Genomic DNA, 6,343 nt, shown 5'->3' on the forward strand with positions numbered 1-6,343 from the left:
TTTTGGAGGCCTGAATCTCATTTGCCTAGTGGGGAGAGAGAGAAGCTGGCAAAGTGAATGGCCTGTCATGCTATCCACCCGCCCACAGTTCAGGGGCTCTAGAAGTCTTCCCCACACCCTAATGTTATTACACCACTCCCCTCCCCCAGCCCAGAATTGTTCAGCTGCTTGCCACTCACTCAGCGACACTGACCTCTCTCTTAGGCGCCTCTGGACTTTGTTCCTGAGCATAGGGGTTCTTCCTTCTACAGCAAAAATAAAAGGTGGGTGGGGGAAAGACACAAAGGATGGCTTTGTGTTGAGCACTAAAAGGAAGCAAGCTGAAAACATTTGCTGTGTGAGCAAAGGCAGATTGAATCATACCTTTGGTGCATAAGAATTTTCCCACTTTTATGATGTCACTAAGTGGTCCCACCAATGAGCAGGCAGGATAAATTGCCTGTATTCTCAGTCTCTGACTGTTATTTCATATTCTTAGTCTAACTGAAATCTGGTTCTCCTGTTGACCCTGCTGGCCTTGTCATCCTCCTGACTAGTGGCTGCTTTTTCTTCCCTACCCTTTGTTACCACTGGGCCTGGAGATGGGTAGGTTTCCCTCGTATTTCTCATTGCCTCTTCTGGACTCCTTTGTCCTCCCTCCTCCATGAAACTGCCTAGCCTTGAAGCTTTTCTCCTAGACTTGACCACTCTCCCTTATTTTTGTTGCCATCTACAGACTGCTGGAATGATTCCCCTCATTCCTTGGAAATTTAAGCCCTCAGAGCACTCTCACTCTCTGGGACTACTCCTATCATAATTCTTGGTAATGTTAGTATCCAGGAAGGTGATTTTTCCAGTACCCTTGACCTCCCAATTCCCTAATCCCTCATGCAGGTATCTTGTTTCCAGTCTCCTTTCAACCCCTTCATGTGGCCCAAACTTAGACCAGTGCTTTCCAAGTTCTTTTACGTCAGCTCGCAGTAATAAATACATCTTATATTTAGATTGTACATGTTTGTGAATATTTTTAACTGGAAGTTTTTCAATCCATTACTTTCTTTTTCTAATACTACAAGCAAAAAGTATAAAATTAGTACCAAATATGTGTCCAATGTCCCTACAGTCTTGGCCATCCCCCTTCACACCCTCATTTCCCTCCTGACCAAACAAGATTCCATGGCTCACCATTGCAGCCACTCTCTTGCCCATGCCCTCAACCTGTTTCCTTCCTCAGTACTTGTATAAAATGCTAACCCTTCTAAAAGTCTGCATACTTATTTATTCATTGCCTACACCCATACAGGTGAATAAAACTGTTAAAAAAAAAGGCAGACTAACTCATCCAGCTGTAAATTCATGACATAAAGTTTGAGTGAGCTTTTCGTGCTGCCATGTGATCCCAGCATTCCCCAGCCCATTCTAGGTAACTTTTCACCTCTCCACAGATCTCCAGTACCTCCTATCCCATGCTCACCTCAGCTATGACTTTGCCTTTTATTCCTTTGAGAAAATAGAAGCAATCAGAAGACATCTCCCACACATTCTCATTACCTCATCTATCAGCTTACTGGTATATATTCTACCACTCTTCCTAATTACTCTGCAGAATTTGCTTATTCTTTCCTCTGTGGCCAGCTGTAGGAATGTTGACCTCTCAATTATCAGTATCTCTCCTGCATGTTAAAAACAAAAGAGCTTCTGATCTCATATTTTCCTCTAGCTACAGCCTCTTTGCTTTTTCTGCAAACTCTTCAAAGAGAACATCCCCATCATTGTTACTACACCCACCTCTCCTCTGTCTGTTCTTCCTTGGGACATCCTCTTCTTTTTGATAGGCTCTACCTATGTTCCACTAAAAGAGCTTTTGTCAAGGTTGCAGTGGCCTTCTCATTGATGAACTGGTGATCAGTTTTCATTCCTCACCTGATGGCTTTTGGATGGATGACATTTGACACAGACATTTCCTCCTTGAAACATTTTCTTCTCTTGGATTCTGGGACTTCTTCCCAGTCCTCTTTGTGGGATGCTTATCATCTCTGGGTCTCTAAATCCTGGAAAGCCTTAGAGATCAGTCCTAGAACCACTTCTTTCTTTGGGCCACACTGAAACTCATTTACTCTCAGTAGTAATTCTCATGTATTGTGAATCTTTCTCAAATTGAAATCCTGTATCTTTAGCCTGGACCTCTTTCCTAATCCCCATGCTAGTATATACAATTACCTAACATCTTCTTTGGATATCTGAAAGGCATATCAAATGTAACATGTCTAAAATCAAACTGCTGCTCACTCCTCACTGCCTCCAGCTTGGTTTTAGCCATATCAGTAAAGATCAACTCAAACTTTACAGATCTGACTCCAAAAACCTTGAGGCTGTTCCTGACTCCTGTTTATCTCCTACCACATGTAGAATCCATCATTCAATGGTTCTATCTGCAAAGTAAGCCCAGTGTGAGACTTCTAATGTCCTCTTCAACTAAGAACATGCTCCAAACCACCATCATCTCATATAGCATCACTACTATGGTCACTACTGAGTTCCTTGCCTAAACCTGTGCCCTATAGTCTAATCGTAATATAGCAACTGAGTGAATCCATAGAAATATGAGTCTGATCTTATTTCTCTGCTCCAATGGCTTCTCAGAATAAACAACAAATTCTTTGCTGTTACCTGAGGGATCTTAATCTGATTTCCATCTCCTTTCTGACCTCTGTACTCTCCCCTCACACTCCACTCCAGCCATTGTGCCAGCCTCCTTGCTTGAAGTGATACATGACTGAATATGAAATGGGGCAGTTAGTCATTGTCCCCTCTATCCACACAGGGTGAACACAGTTTTGACATTGTGGTTGGGTAAGCTTCCAACCCAAGCTTGGGCCTTGAAAGATAGATTTATACTGGCTGATGAGAAGAGGGAAGCAGGAGAACTTAGTAGATGGTGATGAGCAGGGCAAAGGTTTGTACCACTCTAGGAACAACTCCATATGGTAACCCTATTTGTTTGCAAACCAGCATCAGGCACCTAGAACAGTATAGGCATCACAGTAGGTGGTTGAGACATTTATCTATTGAATGAATAAGAGATATTTGGATAGTACTTAGTGGACAATGAGATAGAGTTTTAAATGGAGCCCATTCAAGGAACTCTTGTTTATACAGAATTCGGGAAACAGTGTAGCGAACTTTTTTGGCAGAGAGGTTGAGTCTTTGGAGGGAAATAAAGCTGGAAAGATAGGTTGAAGCTAGATTAAGGAAGGGCTTGGATGTCACTCAAAGGATTACGTTAGATGTGCTCAGGGAGATGTTAGGGAGCTTCCAAGCAGGGGGAGAACCTGACAGAGTTATTGGGGGTAGAGGCTATTAGTATGGAGTCTGGAATGGAGTGGGGGATAATCGCTGGAGCCTGGGAGAGACATTAGAAGGCAATATTACAGAACTTCAGGTGTGACACACTGTGGGCATCCAGTACTTGTTAAGGAGTTAAACTGTAGAGAGGATATTGACACTAGAATGGGAGATTTAAGAAAGTTAGGAATGAAGCATCATTAGGATTTGTCTTGAAGGATGAGGAGTAAATTTGGAGGGTCTGGGGACACTCCTCCCTACCTCTTCCTTTTCTTAGGTTGATGCCTTTCCTTGGTGCTTTAGGATGAAGAAACAGAACAGACATGATCCTCACTTGTCATTTCCTGGCTACCACCCTGGTGAGCTGGTATTTCTTTGTCTCCTCCTGGGTGGAAATAGAACTGCCTGGGGGTCTCAAAGTCCTCGTCAATGCGCTCCTCGCAGACTGCGGTAGGAAAATGTGCAAGGAGCCCAAACACAAGTGCAGTGAGTCCTGGTTTACGCAGCCTCACGCTTTTACCTCTCCTCAACCCACTTCTTCCTAGTGATACCCACCAGCATGTGCTGTGCTCCCTGCATACCTGGGGACTTCGAAAACTGGGGAGTGGACCCTAAAAAAGGAAGAACTTCTCAGACTCTCTCCTATTATTTTTCCCTGGTTCTAGCCTACTCCATACAAGGTGATATTTCCATGATTGGGGCCCTTCTCTAATTCTGCTTTGACTTTTTGTTGCTGACCTTCCCTCAGTTATTTGCAGAGACCTGGAAACAGTAGGTTCCCTGTGCTTTTATCTTCATTATCACAGGTAAGAAGAGGCAGGAATGACCTCGGAATGTCTTGGCTTTGGGTGGGGTGGAATTTTCACTTGACTGGCTTTTAAAAAACTGTCCAGGAGAGTGCAAAGGAAAAGAACAATCTAGGAGAAACACATAGTCTCAAAGGAGGCAGAACAACAATGAGGGGCAGTCACAATGACATGATTTTGGTTCATCGATCATGGCCCTATACTCAAACCTTAGAGTACTGGCATAGGCTAATCAGGAGGCCTGTCTCTCCCCTTTCTTGGGTCAACAGGTACTTTGTGTTCCTCTCATTATTTATTCACTACATGCAAGTTTTGGAAGTGTCTTAGGGACCTGATTCACAAAAACTCATCTGTAAGTTTCCTTGACTTCATAAACGTGTCCAGCTCTGCCATGTTTCTACTGTCTGGTGCGTGATCACTAGATTCTGACTGACGAATATGAAGTGGATCAAGCTCATTTCTTTAATCTCCCCTTTCTTTTGTCTTATAGTCTCAAACATGTGGAAGTATATCAACAACCAATTATCTTTCTCCTTTTCCTCTTTGGTTTCTGGGCATGGGTGTCTCTTATGATGCTTGTCCGTGACTTCTTCCTACTGTCCAGTAACCTATATTAAAAATTTTGTTCTTGGGGCAGCTGGTGGCTCAGGTTGAGCGTCTGCCTTTGGCTCAGGTCGTGATCCTGGGGTCTTGGGATTGAGTCCCACATCGGGCTCCCCACAGGGATCCTGCTTCTCCTTCTGCCTATGTCTCTGCCTCTCTCTCTATTTCTCATGAATAGATAAATAAAATCTTTAAAAAAATTGTTTTTGTTCTTTCTTGATTTCTTTCTGTAATTCAGTTTTGCAATATAAACCCCAAAATTGAGATTGAGAAGCCATCTCTCTGCACCAAACATACCTTGAACAAGGGGCAGAATACAGTATATCAGAAAGAATCATTTCCTTTTCTTGACAATGGAAAATAGAAGACAACATGTAGGACCAGTTACATAATTGTGAGGCCCAGTGCAAAATGAAGATGTAGAGTGTCTTGTTTAAAAATTAGCAATTTCAGGACAATGACGCCAGAGCATTAAAACAAGTCTGAGGCTCTTTTGAGTACAGGGCCCCGTGTCTCTGCCCAGGTCACATGTCCAGGAAGTCAGCTGGGACCATGTGTTATGAGGTGATAACAAAAATGTGTATGGGTAACCCACACTTTAGCCTCTGGGCCTGTTATGCTCTCTGAAAATGAGAGATTGTCCTCACCAGAATCATCAGTATAGTTCTTTTCTTAGGAGCTCTCTGCCTTCACAATTCCCAGTGTTTGGGAGCTGTTGGAGTTTTAAAATCTCGACCACACTACATGGAAACCATCTTACCAGAGGACACAAAACTGAGCCTAAAACCAAGCAGAAGGTGTAAAAATAAGAAGACTCTCCACCCTCCACACAGGGATTTTTCAGCCACTCACCCTAAAGGCAGTGTCAATGATTCTGGAAAGGATAGACTTCTTCCCCTTGTTTTATTCATTTATCTTTCTGGATCCCAGGACCACAGGTATGTTTCATGGCAGAGGAAGTGAAGGGGGTAGAATTGTGTGTGCAGAGGAAGCAGAAGGGTGGTCTTGTGTTTCAGCCCTAGATTACATAGGTGCCTGTTTTATGGGCGTATTTCATTGTCCTTAACAAAGCCCTTTCCCCATCTGTGAAGTTTAAGTTTTGACAAAACCCTCTTCCCTCTGGAAGTGTTGCAGCCAGTCATTTTCTCCCACGGTGTTATTTCAGTAAATGTTGCTGGTCTGCAGAGTTTCTATATTTGGGGGTGAGGTTTTCTTCCTCACTCTGGTAGCTAGTCATCTGATGTCACTAGAAGGGCAGTAACCATTTAGCCCCACCACATACAGAGCCATTGCTGAGGAAAAGTACAGCAGAGGGGTCCTAGGGACCAAGGTCAGACTGCCAAGCTGGAGGCAGTCTACGGTGACATGTTGCCTGTTCCACAGAGAATATCTAACACAGGTGTTTGACTGATAGAGGTTGACGATACAGGTTTAGAGAAGTGAGAAATTCTAGACAATTTTAAAAGCTACAGAAATTAACCAGGAACATTTTCATTAAGGACAGTTTATAAAGGAAGATAATGCTTTTCTTTTAAGGGGCAAAGGAACGGATATATACTGAGCACTTACTACTTACGAGGCACTGCACTATATACAGTGTGTGTGTGTGT

Source organism: Canis lupus, chromosome 35, assembly GCF_011100685.1.
Source record: "Canis lupus familiaris isolate Mischka breed German Shepherd chromosome 35, alternate assembly UU_Cfam_GSD_1.0, whole genome shotgun sequence".
NCBI classification, from domain to species: Eukaryota; Metazoa; Chordata; class Mammalia; order Carnivora; family Canidae; genus Canis; species Canis lupus.